At 41.8% G+C, this 21,250-nt stretch overlaps 1 protein-coding gene and 1 long non-coding RNA gene across 41 annotated transcripts in view; both read right to left on the minus strand.

Annotated features, from left to right (window-relative positions):
• The window catches only part of ARHGAP24 (Rho GTPase activating protein 24), an 826,886-nt gene that overhangs the window by 173,638 nt on the left and 631,998 nt on the right, over positions 1 to 21,250 (minus strand). The gene's annotated exons all lie outside the window — the stretch shown is intronic.
• On the minus strand, positions 10,315 to 20,845 carry LOC146401094 (uncharacterized). The gene is made up of 2 exons (XR_014813486.1): positions 13,544 to 20,845; positions 10,315 to 13,497 (listed from the first exon to the last, which is right to left on the minus strand). It is a non-coding gene; the product is annotated as an uncharacterized LOC146401094 (long non-coding RNA).

Consider the following 21,250-nt stretch of genomic DNA (forward strand, 5'->3'; position numbering starts at 1 on the left):
TGTTATTTATGTATTTAACAACGGGGAAAAAAGAGACTTAATTTGAATAATTTCTTCACATGTACTGCCTTTTTTCTCTTACTGAAAAATTTCAACTGGAAATATTAAGTAAATTGGTTCTATTCATCTTGTGACTGTCTAGGGAATAATCTACTTGTGCTATAGTTTACTTAAATAATGTAAGACAAACTTTCTAATTCTTTCTAATTCTTTCTAATTTTGACACCTAACATTGAGAGAAAGAAAGAGAACCGTATGGTTATAAGCATCATTCCAGTATAGACTGGTTCAGTTGCGACACACCCATAATTGCTCCAGCCTTTGGGGTTGCTTCATGAAACAAAGAAAATTTACATTCTATCTATATTTATTAAAGCTTCATTATTCAAAAACAGTTTCTGTTTGAGCATGACTTTTTTTCTTTTTCCCCCCTCCTTCTCCTCTTTTTTTCTTATTCCTACTTTCGTCCTACAGTGGATTGGGATGTTATTATTTTACCATTTGGAACCTATTATCTGCCTGCGATCCATCTTCTACTTGGCTCTACCTGAGCAAATGTACTCTCATACAAGAGATAAACGCTGGTAGGAATCCAGCCATCAGTCACCACTAGCACAGTACTAGTTCATTCTAACTTTGTCTCCTCCTTATTTGTATATTTTGAAATTGTTGTGTTCTTTTTCACCTGATATTATTAAAATATCTGTGACTTTCAGAATGACTAGTATAAGCACCCATTTGCTTTTTATTCCTTTGCTATACAAAGGAATTAATAATTACTTTTGCTGGAGTTCCCGTCGTGGCGCAGTGGTTAACGAATCCGACTAGGAACCATGAGGTTGCGGGTTCGGTCCCTGCCCTTGCTCAGTGGGTTAACGATCTGGCGTTGCCGTGAGCTGTGGTGTAGGTTGCAGACGCGGCTCGGATCCCGCATTGCTGTGGCTCTGGCGTAGGCCGGTGGCTACAGCTCCGATTCAACCCCTAGCCTGGGAACCTCCATATGCCGCGGGAGCGGCCCAAGAAATAGCAACAACAACAACAACAACAACAACAAAAAAGACAAAAAAAAAAAATTACTTTTGCTTACTATGAAGAGATCAAAAATTGAAAGGAAATTGACTTTCAGTATCTCGATTCCTTATCAGAAATCCAGCTTCAATTTCCTATTATTTTTTCGCAGCAATGTTGACATAATTTTACCTTTGCGTGGGAAATGGCAAGAACACTACCGAGATTTCTCATGGACACTCCACCCAGCTTCCCCTAAAGATAAATATCTTTGAAAACCATCGTCCCTTGATCAAATCCAGAAAATTAACATTTGTGCAATAATAAAAATAGAGACCAGGAGTTCCCGTCGTGGCGCAGTGGTTAACGAATCCGACTAGGAACCATGAGGTTGCGGGTTCGGTCCCTGCCCTTGCTCAGTGGGTTAACGATCCGGCGTTGCCGTGAGCTGTGGTGTAGGTTGCAGACGCGGCTCGGATCCCGCATTGCTGTGGCTCTGGCGTAGGCCGGTGGCTACAGCTCCGATTCAACCCCTAGCCTGGGAACCTCCATATGCCTCGGGAGCGGCCCAAGAAATAGCAACAACAACAACAACAACAACAACAACAAAAAAAAAAAGACAAAAAAAAAAAAAAAAATAGAGACCTTACTGGTGCTTTGCCAGTTTCTGCATGCTTTCATTTCAGGCGGGGTGGGGGGAGTTCGTGTAGTATAAGGAGTTTGATGAAATGCATTGATTTGTGGAACCCCGGTGGTAACCAGGATACAAAATCGTCCTGTCACTCCAAAGAAACTTCTTCATGCTGCCCCTTTCTAGTCACGCCCGCTCCCAAACTTCAATCGCTGGCAATCACTGCTCAGTTCTCCATCGGTACATTTTGCAATAAACTTCCAGAATGTTTTATAAAATGGAATCATGCAGTCTTTCAAGATTGGCTTTTTTTTTTTTTTTTTTAGTTAGCATACTGCCTTTAAAATCCTCCCCAATTTTTGTGTACATCAGTAATCTGTTCCTTTTGCTGCTGAGCCATATTAGATGGCACAAATATACCGCTATTGCTAAGAGAATATTTAGTTAAGTAAATGTAGTTTCTCATCTTTAAAAAAAAAAAAGAAAGTTGCATTTTATTTTGATTCTCTCTTAACAAAAATCCTGGGTTCAAAACTTAATTCAGACTCTGGCATTTTTCTTAGTAGGCACCTCAAGGGGCTTGTTTAAATTAGATGTTCTAAATTTCGTTCAAGCTCTAGAACCTTGTAAAATGATTTGAAAACAATTAAGATGCTCAAAGGGATGTAGGACACGTTTTAAAGACATGAAGTAAATTCCGAAGTTTTCCTCTTTAGCCAGTACCCCTATTTATTCGAACTTGTTTTGGTCTACCCAGCACAACACGCTTTAGTCTGGTAACAGCACTCTGATGAGCATAAGGATAGGGAAACAGACATCTAATGTCAGGCAAGGGAACACGCCCACACACCCACACACCAGCCACACTGATTCGGGGATGGCTTTGGCTAAAGTCAGACAAATCTGAGTCAACATTACTCAGTAAAGGGATTTTTGTTACAATTTCTGGGAGGCCAAGTTCTTCATGTCACCACAACATGGGGGCAGGCAGCCCAGAAGGAAGCCACCTCTGAGGAGCGCGATACTGAGAAACGGAAAGAAAGCAAAGCCTGCTGACATCATTCGAACCTTTGCATGTCACCACATTTGCTCTAAATCCATCCCTTGTGCCTGAAAATGGGTATGTTCCCTCTAAAAGTGTTTCCTTTGCCAGTTGGCATCGTGGTAAAAGCAGATCAGCAGAGGGCGTGAGAGAGACGCTGCAGAGGAAAGTGCGTTCTGCTTCCCGGCTCTTGTGTGTGGGCTCTGCAGGCTCCCGCAATGCAGGCAGCGTCCCCAGTCCCCAGCTCTTGCAGGGTACAAAGCTTCCTCAGCGCCCCGCAACTGCAGCTCTGGCAGCTTCTGCATCAAGCATCTGCAGGACATGCTGGCCCTAAAATTCCGTGGCCAGCAGCTTCCCTCTATATCTCTTCAGGACCTTTTTGTGGCAGAGTACCTCTGATGACACACCTCTCCAAGGATTTTTTGGCACCCTAAGAGGGCACATTTCTGGCAAGTTCCAAAAGAAGGACTTTAAGACAATGCTACCAGTGCAGCACTGTTCTACAGGCACAGTGACTGCTCAGCCACCTCATGAGCAAAGGCCATGCCCTCTCCAAAGAGGTTTGGATCTCAATGTGCAGGTGGTGGCGGTGGTGGTGGCGGCGGCTGCAGGGGTGGGTGTTGGGGAGTGTTTCCTTGGGTGCTCAATAACATTTCTAGGGGCCATGGCTGCTCCTTATATCTGCTTTGCCTAAATTCCTAAGAGTTCTTTCACTTCTTAACTGGCCAATCACTTGCTACACTAAACCTCTGCTACAGTTAATAATTCTCTATATTAAACATTCCCTGTTTAAATTACTATGCGGTTTCTCCCTCCTGATTGCACCCAGATTGAGATGCCATGCCTGAAGGCTGAGCTACCTTTGGATTTCTCAATTTTGTGATCTAATGAATTCCATTTTTTGCTGATGTGGGGTATAGTTAGGTTTTATAACTGAAACTGGAAACGTTCTGATACAAAATTAATAAAAAGGTTACTACAGAGGAAATGATCTTAGGAAGTCCCGTGCATATATTTTTTAAAAGTAGACTAGCTATTCAAATTTAATTAACACAGATTCTAATTCTAGAACCTTCTTAGCTACCGAGGAATGACTTTATAGTGATACTCTGGAATATGCTCTAAATTTAAAAGAAAAAGAAACTATGAATGAATTTCACATCTTGGATTTAGCATGTCAGTATAAGAAGGGGACAGTTTCGTGCTACATACCTCGACACATGCAATAGAGAAGCTTTCTTTCAGGGAATTGACACTAATTACTCCAGTGGTAAATCAGTGTAACCACATGAACATTGAGCAGTTAATGCACTAATGTTGATCCAAAGACTATCCAAGATGTGTGTGAATGGCTGGAAGCAGATTTAATGTTAGACATAGACACAGTGTCCTCAAACAAAGAAATGCCACACGTGATTTTTAATTTTGGCTTTCTGTGTTTATCATTATTTTATGTGTATCTAGAAGTCAGTTCTTAGCTAATTTTTTCCACCATGTCTTATTAATTGGAAACATCTCTCCTATTTTGGGAAGAGATGCAAATTGCGTAATCAAATTAAAAATGCAAAGATAACAAAATCTGGACGGTTCCTCAAAGATACTGGGTAAGAAAAGAGCATAAAAATAAATAGCCTTGTTTTAGATTCTGACTGCCCACACCCAGGAAAGTCCACAATGATTTGGGTAGGAATATAACAAATGATTGTTGCCTATCCACAAATTTCCAACTAACTATGACACAATGAGAAGAAATGTTCTGGATAGAATCTGCAGCTGAAGTCACATCAATAAATACTTCAAAACTTAAAGAAATATTGACTAAAGCCCAAACAAGAATGTCAAACTCCAGTTCACAAGCCTCCAGTGTCTGCTGTCAACAACACACAGGAAGGAGCAGTTGCCAGACATTAAGGGTCTCAGCCCGAACTGTTGCTACCATTGCTACAAAAGGGATAAAGACATACACATGGCCAAGAGTTACTAATACTTCACTTCCTTTTCTCAGTCGTCTTCAAAACTGGATAAGGGTCCATGAGATTCTAAATTATTTGGATTAGAGGTCTTGCCACTGACGTGTAGGATAAGGTAGGGGTTGGAATATTACAGAAATTTGATGTTTTCCTAATTAATGTGGTGTTTTTAAGTGACTTGCTTGAATTCTACCATTAACGTTTTCGATATTTTATAGATATTTGGAAAGAATTCATGCATTCTTATCTTATAAATTCTTTTTGATGCTTTCAAGAAAAGGTTACATTTGTATATAAATTGAAGTTTTGGACACTTAAAATTTGGCTTTTATTAGTTAGAAACCAAGGTATTGGATATAGTTTGGATGTAGTTTTCTTTTTCACTGAGTTGAGATTATATTCACTTGGTCTCATCCACGGAAGGATCATTTGTTTGCTTCTGTTTCTGTTACTGTCGTGTCTGTTTTTCTCACTGACGCCCATGTACTCTAACAATAACACCGTGTGGGTCACACGAGGGAGACGGGAGAACAGAACAAGGCATCCAGCAGAGTCAGAGCATGGTGGGTGCCCAGGACCCTGGAAAAGGGACCCAATTATTACTTACGACACAACGTTTTCTACTACAAACTTTACATGTGCTCCGTCATTAGACTTCACAGCAGTCTTGCGATCACAGCATCATGACTCGCCCATGGGGAAAAACTGATGCCCAAACAGTCCACAAGGAGGACTCTCGTTTTCCCTTCTTGGTTGACAACCCAAAGTCTAAGAAACCCGTCGCCGTCAAGTGGGAGAAAGGAAGAGAAGTGAAAACAGAGGTAGGACAGAGAATGAGGAAGAAAAGGTCCTTAGGTGGTTACTGTGGTTTTTTTTTTTAACACCTGGGTACCATGGACTCCTTTGTATGAACTTTGCGTGAACTTCCATGTCAATGTACACACCCATTTGGAGACAAAGGCTAATTTCAAAATGTCAAAGCATGAAAAACTATATCGTGGAATGAAAGGAAGATGATAGTGAGTGATGATATTTTTTTCTGTTTACTTGATAGAGTTTCCTTTTTCTCTGAATATCGACTTCCACCCATGAGAAGGTCCTTGGGCTGATTAAGTAATGCTTTTTCCTCCCATCCTAATACCTCTCAGGCTGCTCTTTGAGGGAAAGAACCCAATAGGCGCATGAGGGCAGATTTCATTTATTGGTTGCAGCACAACATTACACGAAGCCATTGGTAAGACGGAACCAGGAGAGACCTGGTCACGTGCTCAGGGTTACTCATTCGAAAGATCACACACTTGACATTTTCTGAGACGGTCAAGATACTGCATAAGTAAAACAATCTGCAATAACACTCTGAAGACGGCATATTTTAAAAACATCATATACTAAGATCATACTCGGTATTATTTTTCCTTCTCTTGTACGTTATTAATTATGCCACTGGCTTCAGAATGAATGTTACAAAAAGGGTGCTGAAAACATCAGCCGGATGATTCTAAGTGGCATAAGGTACCTCTTTTTTATTCCACAAGTTTTTTATTTCAACAGAATTCAGAGATCCTCTTGATCCATGTAAATTGCATTATAAAAGTCTCACGGAAGCTACCTTCAGTAGACTCAACCAACTCTACAAACAACAGAAACAGGAATAGAAAATAGACACTTCCATTGAAAATAAAGGTAAGAATGTTTTTTCTCAGTTTCAGAACGTATGACTTCATCTCCTCTCTATAGCCATTTAGATGGTTTCATTAAGCTGCTGATCATGCCTTCCCCCCCAGCATAAGGAACACTGCTCCCTGAAGAAAATGGCAAGAAGTACGAATGAACTTATTTGCAGAAAAACTTATGGTTACCAAAAGGGACGGGGTTGGGGAGGGGGGTGAACTGGGGGTGTGGGATCAGCATAGGCACACGAGGTACGTGGAATGACTGGCCAGTGGGGGCCTGCTGAATAGCACAGGGAGCTCTACCCCATGTGCTGTGATAATCTACATGGGAAAGGAATCTAAAAGGGAATGGATGTGTGTATATGGGTAACTGAATCACCTTCTTGCACAGCAGAAATTATCACAATATTGTAAATCAACTCTACTTCAATAAGACTTGAAGAGTTATATGGTAGCTCTTCTTAGGCTTTACCTCATACTGTTAAGTAAACCACAACATTTTCTTCTCAGGTGAAGCTGTAATAAATGCCCCTTAAAATCTTCTTATTCATACCCCTATCATTTTGCTATTCTTTTGCTTGTATTAAGCATGCTGTCGATGAATCATAAATTTGCAAAAAGAAGGTGCTCCTCTGTGTGTGTGTGTGTGTGTGTGTGTGTGTGTGTGTGTGTGTGTGTGTGTGTGTTCTGGGCAACACCTATAGCATGCTGTGGATAGTGGATTAATACTGAAGAAAACCTTCTCAGGGATGATTTATTTCTTTTTTTCAAAGTACACACAAGAGCATCCTTACTTTTTGTGACAGGAAACGGCCTGATCTCATTCCATCACATATTTTATCTAAGATAAAAAAGAGTACACACAAACCGAGGGTCATAATGTTACAGCTTTGAAGATTTGTTTAAAAACAGAATGTGATGGCAATGAGCTTGCCAGGCACCATACACAGAACTCAAAGAGGAAGGACTATACTATCTTTTGATTACTCTGTGGAAAATAGGCTTAAAATGTTTACTAACCTTATCTTCATTTGTCTGGGCTATGTTTTGCAAGCTTCGTATTCACACCGCTCCCATATTTTAAAACCACATCCCCAAATCAAAGCAGCTGTCTCTAAGAAGCAGTCCTCGTAAGGTTTAGAGACATAACACATGCTTAACTTTGTTTCCTTAAAGATTCCTCATCACAGCAACTTATTGTGAATGAGCAATTAGAATTATTGCTGGCAGTTTTGGGGAATATACCTTTTAGAGATATTTCATACTCAACTAAGTGCATCAGACTTGTTCTCCAAAGTTAGAGTTCATATATTCTGCACGACTTCGTGTTCACAGAAGTGGAGGGTAGCGGATCGTGCACGCTGCAACATTTATGACTTCCTGCTAAGACAAAACTTCATTCTTTAAAAATTTATTGGTATTATATAACTGGAAGCTAACTTTGCTTCTTTTATAGCTGTCAGCTCTCTATTTATCTTACTATCTCTACAAGGGGGCCAGGAAAAATATCCTTCCATGTCAACAAGAATTTCTGAAGAACAGAAAAATAGTGAGTTCTCTGCCTATGGTGACACTTTTGAGCCTAACTAAATAATGACAGGGAGTTAAACAAGTCCAACTATTAGTTGATGGGTGCAATTTGTTGATGCACTTCCGTGGTGCATGACAACGAGGTCTGACAGAGCTTTGAACTGTACGGCAATAAATCAACTTGATGATCTCGGATTTCGGAATAGGAAAGAGAGTAGCTGTTTGAGCTCAATGCTCTCCTAAGAAAATAAAGCCAAACAGGGATGATGTTGGGAGCACAGACATATCAGCAATGTTTTTGGAATGAATAACATTTTAGAACATTATCCCTAAGGTGTCATAATACCCTCCAAAAAAACCATTAAGCTGTGTGCTCCATAGAGGGCTGGGCTGGGGTATATGGTTCATCTTTTTATGGGTTCCAGTTACTTTCAAGGGGAAAACCACAGCATCTGTGCTTAAAAGAGGCCTGTCTCTACAGAAGATAGAACCAACAGATTGCTCCCAGGATAAGCAAAGGCCAAGTCTTTGAAAGCCCAACCCTCATAACTATGTTAAATACAGGGGGAAAAAAGAAAATAGACATTATAATTTTTTCAGATCCGATCTCTTCTTGATTGCTGCCGAGTGTTTTGTCTTTGACTCTTGGGCTTTCACACGCCCAAGAAAATTCAGTCTCTCTGCTCCATTTTTGGCTTCAGTTTTACAGAATCTGGGTAATGGGTAGAGAGAGCTGAGAGAATCAAGGAAAGAATCTGCTTGAAGCAGGAAGAGGGGATTTAAAAAGAATAAAAGAAAAAAGAAGGGCCGTGGGTTTGATTTCAGGAAAAAAAAATTTGAGGGTTCAGATAGGCTTTGGGGACAAGTGCAAGAAACGAGTGAATTTTAGGAGATAAGGCAATGAATTAGGAATTAGAACACACCCAAAAGACTTTACTGGAATTAAAAATTATATTTACAGTGAGTGGACAAGTTTCTTTAAAGCCATTTATGCTACGAGTAGACCATGTGTGCCTTGGCTTTTATACAGGTAAAATATGATACTCCATTTCCTTCCAAATCCTTGATTTTTGGATGCTTTTTTTGGGAGCAGCATATTCTGAATTCTCTTAATCCTGATCAGCAGGTTTTATCTAAAATATAGTTTAAAAATTGTTAAAGTTTTAGATTTTTCTTAAGAAGTGGCAGTAAATGTCTCTATATTTGTATTTTTAAATATAAAATTGTTTCATGCTCTTTCCCAAAAAAGTTTGAATTATTGAAAGGAAATGTAGGGAGTTTCTATCATGGCTCAGCGGTTAACGAACCCGACTAACATCCATGAGGACGAAGGTTCAATCCTTGGCCTCACTCAGTGGGTTAAGGATTGGGCGTTGCAGTGAGTTGTGGTGTAGGTCACAGACACAGCTCGGATCCCACATTGCTGTGGCTCAGGAATAGGCTGGTGGCTACAGCTCCAATTGGACTCCTAGCCTGGGAACCGAGTATAGCCCTAAAAAGACAAAAAAAAAAAAAAAAAAAAAAAAAAAGAGAGAGAGAAAAGCAAATGTAGAATCTCCATCCTATTCTTAATTTTTAAATATCATCATTGTTGATAGTTCTATTGGATATTACTTCACATAAATACATATATCCATGAACACCATTTTTTAAAAATATACTTTTAGTTCCTTAAAATTTAGACCTGACTCCAAAATTGAACAAGCACAATTCTTTCCATCAGTTTAGCTCTTGAGCTCTTTTAAGGGAAGTACAACACACAACCTCTACTGTTACTTGGGAAATCCCCACTTTCTATCAAAATGCTTGAAATGGTTTTTTCCTGGCTCCATGTCTGTGTCTTTACTAGTCAGGATAAGCTGGATAATGCTGCACTAACAACCAGTTCCGTAACAAAAATTATCTCTGACTTACACTATTGTCTGTTGTGGATCGCTAGGCGCCTCAGCTCATCATTCAAGGACCCCAGCACAGGTTCTCCCAATCCCAGAGCACATGGTGGTACATGGTGACCTGGATGGGGGCACCTAAAACTTCTACAAGGAAGGGAGACACCTCATTTCTGTTCATTTCATTGGCCAAAGAAAGTTACACGACCATGACTCACTTCAAAATAGGGAGAAGTATAATTCTGCTTTTTGACTAGAGAGCAGAAGGCTGAAAATATTTGGTGAACACAATATATGGTTCAATATTTTAACACATCTAATTTCCTTTCTGGGCTCACCTCTCTCAAATTCTAACCATTTTTGGTAGAGAGCAATATTTTACATGATTGGCTCCTATCTTTACCTTCAAATATGCATTTATGGTCTACCTGGATATGCTACAGAAGCAGAGCTTAAAACACTGAGAATACTGGTAAGGCCACTATCAAAAAATTTTTAAGACTGAATGGATTCCCAAAATATGGACATTTAGTTGTAATTCCATCTGCTTTTTCTGGTTTGTTTTTGACAATTTGCTTTATACATTATTTCATGGAGTTCCTTCCTTTCTGCGATCCCTTACTTCTTTGTTGGGTTAAAAGGAGGAAACACAGATGAGAGTCTTGACCAGCACTGGATCCTTAATACACGGCACAAGCTGCTCTTTGGATCTTACAGACCTTGGTAACAACAAAAGGTTACTGATCAGTGGTTAAATGCTTGATACATTTATTTTTAGACCAGGTTTTCATTTTTTCCAATCCAGTTCATGAAGAGCAAAATCATATGTGAAACAGTCACACTAAACTTGGCCCCAAACAAAAGACTATGACTACAGTGCCTGGAAGAATGCTTATTCATTATTCCCTAGACTAGCATATTTCTCAGCAGAGACAAGAGCATATACTGCAGCCATGGAAAATCTGGGGAACTGGAGCTCTTGAAAATACCATTTATGCTACATCAAACTGGAGCCCACTCAGGCAATGTAAATCTTTCCCATATGTGATGACTGCTCGTTGCCCAGCTTCCAATTCTGAAAGAGACACTTAAAATATCCCAAATACTCCTTTTTAATTTATACCAAGAGTCTGCAGCTGTCTTTTTGCTTGAGACTGAAAGAACAGTTCTCTAATAAACTTAGAAAAAAGAGATATTTTACTCTGGGAAGAGCAAAACGATACTATCTTATATTTCAGATATAAATGGAAACCATTTTCATATCCCAGAACAGATCTAAACTTCAATAAAAGTAAATTGCCCTTTAAATTGTAGATAACAATAAAATTGAAGACAGCCAAAACACAATCTATCTTGAGTTTTGAGTTGTATCCTAAAACTCTCCATGTTTTGGCTCAGGATGTTGTTACGGGGACCACGTTCATAACCCCAAATCACGATCTATGGTGTGATAAGGTATGATTTGTGCTGCTACAGGGGGAGCAAGCGACCGTCTGAGAGCTGTAATATAGCCAACGAATTGTCAAAATTCCCAAAGCACTCAGATGACTTAAAGCAGCGCTTTTCACAGTGTGGTCCATGGACCACCTGCATCCTTATCAATTTTGTTAAGACATATTTCGAGGCCCTGTATTAGATTAGCTGAATCACACACTCTTGGACAAGGTCTAGAAATCTGCTTTTTCACCTCTTCAGGTGATTTTTGCACCTGCTTAAAAAATCTAATGCTCAAGGAGTTATTGAGATGAAAGGATATTTAAAATGAAGTCATTGGAAGACAGCCCAGAAACGAGGCAAGGAAACATCCTTACTTAGATTCTAAAGCAAGGAGATGTAAGAATTTAGCAGTCTTAGAAGAGCAAGTGCCATACTGATAGTTTCCTAGAACTTCTCAGGGGGATTGTGAAGAGTCCTGAACAGTACCACTCAGGAAGGGGGCCGGGCCAGCACCAGTTTCTAGAGGGAGTGCATTGAGAGGGCTGGCACTGACTTCGCATCCCCTGAGCCTTTCTAGTAGTCTTCCATAAGCATCCAACGTTCAGAATAGGCCTAGCCCTGCAGAATATCTGCCTTCTCTGATTCCTAATACCTGTCACTTGCTTCTCTCTGTCACCATCTGGCTCCCTGCCGGATCAGCCCTGCCCCACAGATTCAGGAGCTCCTATGGTAATCTGAGCGTTTGCTTTTTTGGGCGTCTTATTTCCTATTTGGCGTCTACTCCCCAGAGGTTTAATGAGCCTGCATCTTGCTTTCCACTTCACTCTTAGGATGCCTCCTATCCATGAACTCGGGCCCATCTGCTGACTGATTTCCCTGGAGACAAAAGCCTGCTTGACCTGTTCAGCACACCTGTTTCTTTCTTTCTTTTTTTTTTTTTTTTTGTCTTTTTGCTATTTCTTGGGCCGCTCCCGTGGCATATGGAGGTTCCCAGGCTAGGGGTCGCATCGGAGCCGTAGCCACCAGCCTCACCAGAGCCACAGCAACGCAGGATCCGAGCCCCGTCTGCAACCTACACCACACCTCACGGCAACGCCGGATCGTTAACCCACTGAGCAAGGGCAGGGACCGAACCTGCAACCTCATGGTTCCTAGTCGAATTCGTTAACCACTGCACCACGACGGGAACTCCCAGCACACCTGTTTCTGACTGTCTGCCGTCTTGCCCTCGCTGACTGACTGGACCTCATCTGCCACGTGCTGGTGCCCTGGCTGCTGACTGCTTCCCCAGATCATCCCCTGATGTTGTTAAACCTGGCAGATGCCCTGTCTGGCCTTTCAGAAAAGATGTTTGTGCAGAGTCTGCACTTGTGCTTGCATGGACTGGCAGTCTCTTGCCCCACTCCCGTACCAAGTCTACTTTTGCACATCACCCCCTGTCTGTCTGCACAGTGAGTCGCAGGACACTGGGCCGCACAGAGGCAGTTACCCAGTGCTGGCCGGGAACTTCCGTAGGTGTCCCAGAGGACCAGTGAAAACCTCAGCAGGCCACGAGGTGGACATGCTCACATCAGCCGGTCAAGGACGTCTCAGGACTTAGATCCGCGTGGGGAAGCTCGTGGCACGTACACATCCAGCCTTTACACGTAAGTTAATGGTACGCTCCTCAGAAAGCCAGCGATTTTTTTTTTTCCTTTCTGTCCTCAATCTGTATGGAGTCCAGAGACTTGGAGCAGATATTACTTTGGGGGCAGCTCAGCTGTGCTTTAAGAACTTGGGTCAGGATCTCTCATTACCCACATGGGCTCAGTTTATAAGGCACTTTTAGAAGGTAACAATCCTTCTGAGCAATTGACCAAAATTTCAGCATTTGTTCGGTGTCACTTAAGATAACATCAGAAAGGGACTGAAAGATAACAGGTGTCTCTGGGCCTTAGAGATCAGAACTTGGGTGAAATGGAAGTTACAATATGAAGCGCTATGAAGCTGTCTTGTGTTGAGATGCTCCTACGGGTTACTCTTTTCATGTCCTAATCCTCTCACCTCTATACTTAAGACTTCTATAGTCAAATCCTATACTTTGGCTCTTTAGTCTTAATATCTCTCCAACTTCAAAGAAAAACAAGTGTGGCTTACATTTTAATAAGATTACAAACCATTATTTCCACACCAGCACCTTCTATAGTAGCATAGACAAAAAAGTAATTGGTTTTATTTGTTTGTTTATTTATTTGTTTGTTTATGTCTTTTTAGGGCTGCACCCATGGCATATGGAGGTTCCCAGGCTAGGGGTCTCATCGGAGCTGTAGCTGCCGGCCTACACCACAGCCACAGCAATGCCAGATCCGAGCCACGTCTATGACCTACACCACAGCTCACAGTAACCTCGGACCCTTCATCCACTGAGCAGGGCCAGGGGTTGAACCCACATCCTCATGGATACTAGTCAGGTTTGTTAACCACTGAGCCATGATGGGAACTCCTAATTGTTTTTAAATAATGATAATGATAAAAAAAGATTTCTGTAGAAGGAAGGAATGGATATTGGTCCACAAAGCAGGTGTATAAAGTGTTAACTTCCTTATTCTTTTACACTGTCAAGTGGCTGAAACTTAATCTTGGTGAATCCAGGGCCCTCGCTTTCCCGGGGGCCGCCTGATGTTACAGATGTCTAGGGTTCCGTATCTGGGATGGGGAGAGTGGGAATGTGGTCCATGGTTGTCATCCTTGCACACACGAGTATCTCTCTCTCCTTTTTTTCTTTCTTTCTATGGCCACACCTGCAGCATATGGAAGTTCCCAGGCTTGGGGTCAAATCAGAGCTGCAGCCAAGGCCTACACCACAGTCAGGGCCACACTGGATCTGAGCTGCATCTGTTACCCATGCCACAGCTTGGGGCAATGCTGGATCCTTAACCCACTGAGTGAGGCCAAGGATCAAACTCGCATCTTTGCAGAGTCAGTGTTGGTTCCTTAAACCTCTGAGCCCCATGGAAACTCCTGGGCATCCCTGAGATACTGAGTTCCTCCTTTCTTGTTTGTTCCTGGTCTTCAGTCCACACACCCTGGGACCAAGTCCTCCTTGTCCTGACCGCTGGCTCCTGCAGGATTGACTCTCACCCGGCTTCTTCTCTTCCCCTCGTGGCTGCACTGAGGGCATGGGGGTACGCTGGTCGGCTGTTGGGACATGTCTGCCTAGATACTCATGTCTAATGACCTGGCACCCAGCAGAGCAGCACTAAAAAATGATTCTAGTTTTATAGCCCCCATGCGCTTCACGCAGGAAGTAATTCACAGTTGCCTCCCCCTTAGGCTCCCCTAATCTGATCCAGGTTTTCAGGTCTGTCTCCCGTGTTCCCGGCTCAGGGAGTGAGATAGGGATGGGGAACACGGAACCCTTCCTCTGAATCCCACCACCTCCCACTCATCCGAGGTCCCCGTGCTTCCCTCTGACTTGTCCCTTCACCCTCGCTCTTTCGAGAATCGTTATCTGATCTTGGGGAAGGGACAAAAGATATGCTTTATTTTGTTGCTGCTATATTTTTTTTGTCTTTTTTTTTGGGGGGGTGGTGCCGCACCCACAGCATATGGAGGTTTCCAGGCTAGGGGTCTAATCGGAGCTGTAGCCGCTGGCCTACACCACAGTCTTAGCAATGCCAGATCCGAGCTGTATCTGCAACCTACACCACAGCTCACAGCAATACTGGATTCTTAACCCACTGAGCGAGGCCAGGGATCGAACCTGCATCCTCATAGACACCAGTCAGATTCGATTCCCCTGAGCCATGAAGGGAACGCCGTGGTTATAATTTAAACTTTGGATGCTGAGGATTTAAGGAGGTAGCTTTTTGAAACTCAAAAGCGGTTGCAAAGAAAAATATCCAAAGCTCCCTTCTGAATTAGCCCTTTTCCGAGGCAGTATCTGTCATAGAATGAGATACTGGAGCAAATATAAGAGGACAGATCATGAATGAATAGCTTGAAATGGTTCTTAAATGTCAGCCCAGAGTCTATGCCTCCATCACATCAAGGGACTGCAGAAAGGCTGACACACGGCGAAGATGCTAAAGCAAACAGAGCTTCATCAAACACCTGAAGGGCGAAAGGGGTGAAGGCGCTTTAGAACATGGCCATCTGCTTGATCATGAAATCTGAGTAAATACGAAATAAAATCTATGTTGAGTAAAAACCTGGAATATTTTACCCAAAGGGAAAAAAGAAGCATGCTCATGTCCTGCCTGTGTCTTTTTATTTGCTAAGTGACGAACCAGATGTGCAGTGAGACAGGCTGGCCTTTCCTTTAACGTACTGTATGGGAACCCGTTACATGGGATTTAGGTCCCCTTGTAACAACACGACTAGAGCAATACAGGCCCCTAAATGTGGCATCTGCGTGTCTGGCCCTGTGCTACACACGGGTCAGATAACCTGTAAGACAGAGCCCCCGGCCTCCAGGAGCCTGCAGCAGGGCAGAGCTTGCGGAATGGGCTGGCCAATAACACGTCAAAGTGCAAAGGGATCGAATCCACAGAAGAGTGCTGTGGGATTCAGAGGTGGGGTCAGAGTCAGGGAGAGCATCTCAGGAGAGGTAGTGATTTCTAGAAAGACAAGCCTGAGCAACCACAGTCCAGGCTGAAAGACCACCTGCATGGGGGGAATAACACAGAAGGCAGACTGCAAAGATGCTGCTGCCAGGTGTTCCTATGACAAAGTGGCTGAGATGGCCACCAGCCCGAGGGGACGGAGGGAAACATTCACTCCTTTCCAGCTGGCTATCCCGAGCCATCCCCCCACATCTCCGGGGGTGTTCACACCTTTCTTTGAGAGGACACCACGGCACACCAGGAGGTGGACTCTGGGGTTGATTCATACATGCTTCGCTCTTCTGGTTGGTATGTATGTCACTCATTCCCACTTCAGGGGCTGAAGAAGTTGAAAGTCAAGTGTCTGGAAAGCCTTCTCTACCAAAAAGCAGCTCCCATGGATGAAAAAGGGATGGCTCCCTAATATACATACTGGATCCCCAAGATCGCTGCTGCCGTGGACAGACAGAAAGAGAAGGAAGAGAGGACTCAGGCTTATGATGGGATAAAGTGACTATTTGATGTAACTAAGATTCAAAGAAGTGGCCAGCATAATTGCCAGGCCGCTGTCCTTACAGAGGAAACACGTTCTAGATTTGCCTTATAATCACGGATAAGTCACTTCACTTACTTTGGACCCTTCTGGTCACTTGAAAGACGCAAGGCTCAGCGACAAGAGTTTTAAGATCCCATCCAACTTCCCTATTGTCTGATTTATGAAACTTCCATTTGTAAGTAATTAATGAGTTACTTAAGGAAATGAAATAAGCCACAGAAGGCTTTGATGCTAGGGAAAGACTAAGTCCTCTGACAGCAATAACTCAGCAGCCTCTGGGGGAAAGCACTAAAGGAGACACGAGAGTAGCTTTCAAAAAACCCACATTGAATACAAGGGCAAATGGCTGGTTCTTCTATCCCAAGTGACAGGCACGTGTTGATTTAGAAAAACTACGTTCGCCTATTGCTCTAGGATAAAATTATAGTGAAATAATAGTCCTGACATACATCTAAAGACCCTTAATCATTACTTTGGAATATTTTCCTTGAAGTTTGACTATGTTGCTGCATAGAGTCTTAAATTCAAAGAGAAGCAGTTTGCAAACAAGGCAGAGAGGCTATTATTAAAAAGTCTGGGCTAGATTTCTGGCTACTCCACTTTGCTTTGTGACCATAAGCTTAAGCTGTAAAGAGTAAATAAAGCAAACCACATAGAAACATTGAAAAGTGTTTATTTGCATCATGTAGTTTATAGTTATTAAAAAAATAAAAGAAAAACACTTTAACTTTTCTTGCTCTCTTTTCTTAAAAGAAATGAAATAATGAAACGGGGGATGCTTTTGTCTCAAAATGAAATGAAATACCCACGTAGCTTGTTTTACCATTGCTTACAATCAGGCTAAGGTCATTGGTATTATCTGTGTTTAACTTTAGTGTGGATTTTTGTGAAAAGGCAAACTGAACTCATGAAGGATTAACTGGATTTCACTTTTTAAGAATGTTTAGTAGAACTTAATAAAATGTGCTCTTTGGGTCCTGAATGAAGGAATGCACAGCAAGTACACAGAGCATGGACTTATAAGGCTCACCCACTATTGGAATCCTTATTTTCTATGAGAAAACGGAAGCTTAGAGCTATGAAGTGACTTGCATAGGAGGATACATATACAGGGTGCGAGAGCTGGGCCTCACAGCCTGATACTCAACTCCATAGCCCTTGAGCTATAACCACCTACCGAGAACTCAGAAAAAACTGGGGGAGATTACCCATATATATCCCCTCTAAATGGCCAGCAGTGTGGAAGATGGGCTGGACTGGTAAAGGACTGGAGAGATAATTGAATTCTGAGTAAGATGGTGACCATGAGAATGAAGAGGGGAAAAAAAAAAAGTGCCAGGAATACATATTTTAAATTCTGTAATGGCCATCACTTGGCTGGACAGGAAGTGAGGGAGGAGGTAAAGATGAAAAGCTGGTTCGAGTGGGGAGAAGGTTTGCAGTTGGAAACACTCGAGTGCCTGACACGGCCTGGTAGAGGAGGCTCCGACCTGCAGGGCAACTGTGTGAGGCTGTACAGTCACGTGGGGGCTGAGATACAGCCCGGTTCCCTGCCAAGTCAAAGCCTGTGCATCCAGAGGAAGAGGAGCTTTATTATAACTTGAACGAAGTGTGGGTCAGAAGAGGTCTTGCTGACCAGACCTCCAGATGGAGCTTCAAGTGGAAGCCAGGGGATGCGATGCACTTGTCTGAGGAAGAAAGTCTTTGGGGGGCGGGGAGCGATAAAAGGCGCACAGAGCAAGAAAGTGAGAAGACAGCAGGAGCCCTCTGAAGAGAGAGAAGGAAAATGGGGTGGAACCACAGGCTAGTACAAAATCTCGAGCACCGCGGGACAGAAATAGTTCAAAAAGAAGAACATGCTGGAGTTCCCTGGTGGTGCAGAGGGTTAAGGATCTGACATTGTTGCTACACCAGCTTGGGCTGCTGCTGTGGCATGGGTTCGATCCCTGGCCTGGGAACTTCCACACGCTGCTCATGTGGCCCAAAAAAAAAAGAGAGAGAGAGAGAGAAGAACATGGCAGTAACTAATATATAAAGGGCAAAAAAAAAAAAAAAAAAAGCAGAGGTGGGCACAGGGAGAAAAAGCTATTGGACTGAACCATTCATTCAGCCATCATTAGCACCCTGAGAGATATTTTCAATACTGTGGTAGAAATAAATGCCAACCTATAAAGGACATACTTTCTGAAGCAAGTCCTGGTCTCATCTTCATAAGCATTTTGTTTAAAAGTTTCATAAATACCAGCGGCCCAGGAAATGCTTTAGCAAATACTCGTTAACGAAATGACAGCTATTTAAAAATGTTCCCACAGCTATCACCCATTGTGTAATAAAGACTTCTGGCATGGAATCCTGAGTTCTTTCTTTAGTATGAGAACTCTTCCGTTCCCTGAGGACTTTCAGAGAATAGGGTACATGGTTGACCTCTTACTCAGACAGAAGGAAATTATGCTTTCACCTCTTGCCCCTGAATAAATTTATCACCCAGTCATTACTTCTTCTGGATGAATATAGAAATTAGCCTGAAAGCCAGAAGCCTGGGTTCTAAGTAAGTATCATCTCTAGACTTAGTTCCCCTGCTCTGTATAAAAGGAGATTTGGACTTGCTAATTTCTAAGTCATTATGGCTCTAAAATAATCAAATGAACAAAAAAATCACATGTAAATGTTTATCCTTATTACATTTATCACAGAACACAAATGAGAAAACGTAGGTCCCCAGTGAGGGGCATATTCTATTATGTACGGTATATACGGTCATAGAATAGAATATTATATACGTGTCAATTGTTTGTCTTCTAAAGTATCCTGAATGATAATAGAAAAAATTGCCAAACAAATGTTACATGAAAAAGGTGGACTCCAAATTTGCAGTGTTAAACCAATTTTCTAAACATAAAACAAAATATTGATACAATATTATGTACACAGATACAGAAAGAAATCTAACAATAGGAATTAATCCTAGAGAGTGGACTTGGTGACAATAATATATTTTCTTTTTATACTGTCACTCTCTTCATAGTCATTAACTCCCTTGTGAGTTACGAAGGGCATTTTACATTTGAGGGTTACAGGGAGGTTGTTTTCATTTCCATTGTATTCAACTCTACGTACAGTTGCAAGTGTGGAGAAGGAGGACCTATGGGTGCGGTCTTCCCTGTTGGACCAGCATCATGATGCAGAGAAGGAGCCCTAGAAGGCACCCTTGGTAGTAAACATATTCAAAAGCAAGCAGGTTAGAGAGAGAAGTCACAGGAGAGTGAAAATGGCTCCTTACAATTATTATTATTATTTGTTAGTTTGAAAAGATGTCAGCGTTTGCCTAGATCTTTACAACTTTAAAACATATAGTCTTCATTTTTTTTTTTTTTTAATGTTAAGATCACCAAAAATAGTATTTGGCTTGTAAAACTGTCTTAGACTCAGCCACATTCATTTATTCTTCCAATTTCCTGCTGTTTACTCAAGTAAAATTAAAACAAATAAAATAATACTAATATAACCAAAGACTAACAACATCTGGTTATAGCAAATGTAGTATAAATTCCATAACACCTTCAGCAAAATAAACAGAACAAAAGGTGTATAAGAAAATGCTAACACCTCCATGTCCTCTCCCTCTACTTTCTAAATTATCATTGACAATAGACACCTGATGCTTTTTCTTCCTGGCAATTTACAGTTCCAAATTACTGTTTGCTAATAGCAATTTCATAATTTATAAAATGTTATTGCTTAACGAAATGTTCATGTTTTAGCATGACCAAGCAGGAAACTAGACAACAAATACTCCAATAATAAAATATGAAGTAAAACATATGCTTTCAGTCTCATTTTATTTCTTAATGCCCTTTTAAGTTATATTCATGCAACAAACACTGCATGACTCTAATGTACAAAAGGGAAGTTGGTCTTTGACCACATCACATCTTCCACCGTCCAACTGTTGGTTGTTTAATATCAACTCAGTACCTTAAACAGAGGCTAATATAGAAGGATCAAATTAAGTCAGAGCACTTCTCCTTTCTGAGAGGTTGTAACTGAATATGAACTGAATGCAGATTCTTATGAGAACAGAGCAATCACCTCTTTCTTTGTTCAACAGTTTAAGAAATACCAACGTTTCCCTCCCCTGTTCACAGCCTACAAGCGTTAAGCGTGACAGCCCCTTGGCAACTGTACCTCTTGCTCACTCAATTCTAGTTCATGAGAGGCTGGCTTCGGAGATTTCTGGAGAATTCTCATGAGGCTGTGGTAAGAAGGATCCTTATAAGGCCATTATCAGTGAACAGTGTCCTGCATTAATTCATTTTAGCGCTGTCTTCCTTTTCTAGTTTAAAAAGCATTTTCTAAATAGAAGTCTTCCTAAGTGTGTGTTCCTTAATGGTATCAAGTTTTCAGGAATTTTAAGTTTTGGTCTTGTGGTCATAGAGTTCTCCTGTAAAACACATATCTCTTCATATGCCAAACTTCCTGATTAGGTTTGAATGTGAAAATTAAACTTTGATTCCACTGAAAGATTCAGGCTAGTAAAGAAAAGCTTTATTGTGAAGACTTAAAATAGTATGCTTTCAATGTTAAAGAGTTACATTTCAATTAGAATAACTTTTCTGTTGTCTTTTTTTAGGTTCCCACCTGAGGCATATGGAAGTTCCCAGGCTAGGGCTCCCAGGCTAGGGCTCCAATTGGAGCTGTAGCCACTGGCCTACGCCACAGTCACAGCAACGTCAGATCTGAGCGATGTCAGATCCGCAGCCACGTCTGTGACCTACACTACAGCTCATGGCAACATTGGATCCTTAACCCACTGAGCAAGGCCAGGGATTGAACCTGCGTCCTGGATACTCGTCAGATTTGTTTCGCTGAGCCACGGCGGGAACTCCCTAGAACAACATTTTTTTCTTTATTTTTAAATAACTCATTCCATT

Source organism: Sus scrofa, chromosome 8 (assembly GCF_054392235.1).
Source record: "Sus scrofa isolate SSC_HxYL_T2T_F1_AM1 chromosome 8, Sscrofa_HxYL_maternal_Yorkshire_Landrace_v2.0, whole genome shotgun sequence".
Lineage (NCBI taxonomy): Eukaryota > Metazoa > Chordata > Mammalia > Artiodactyla > Suidae > Sus > Sus scrofa.